Below are 369 nucleotides of genomic sequence, written 5' to 3' on the forward strand. Positions count from 1 at the left end.
GAAGTGAGAAGAATGCATTTGTATTTCTAGATCATTGGCCAAGAGAGTTGAGGCACAGCGTGCTAAGAAAACAGTGCAAATACACAAACACAAGCAAATTTGCCCTGCAGCTACATGACTCAGGCGTTAAAAGCTAAATAAATACCTGACTCAAATTCAGCAGCGCTCCTGTTTATAGTTGTCTCATTATTGTCTGAAGTTATGTTTTGACCAGTTTCATGTGACCTTTTTGGTGTTTGTCAAATCTGGCAATTGCATTGTGTGTATTGATGTGTTATCACAGAAAGCCCAATCGATCACTGGATTTCAAAAGCAGTCACACACAAATAAGTTTGCCATCCTGGCATGAAAGCACTTGAAAACACGGGA

The sequence above is a fragment of the Oreochromis aureus genome, linkage group 22 (assembly GCF_013358895.1).
Source record: "Oreochromis aureus strain Israel breed Guangdong linkage group 22, ZZ_aureus, whole genome shotgun sequence".
In the NCBI taxonomy this organism is placed as follows: domain Eukaryota; kingdom Metazoa; phylum Chordata; class Actinopteri; order Cichliformes; family Cichlidae; genus Oreochromis; species Oreochromis aureus.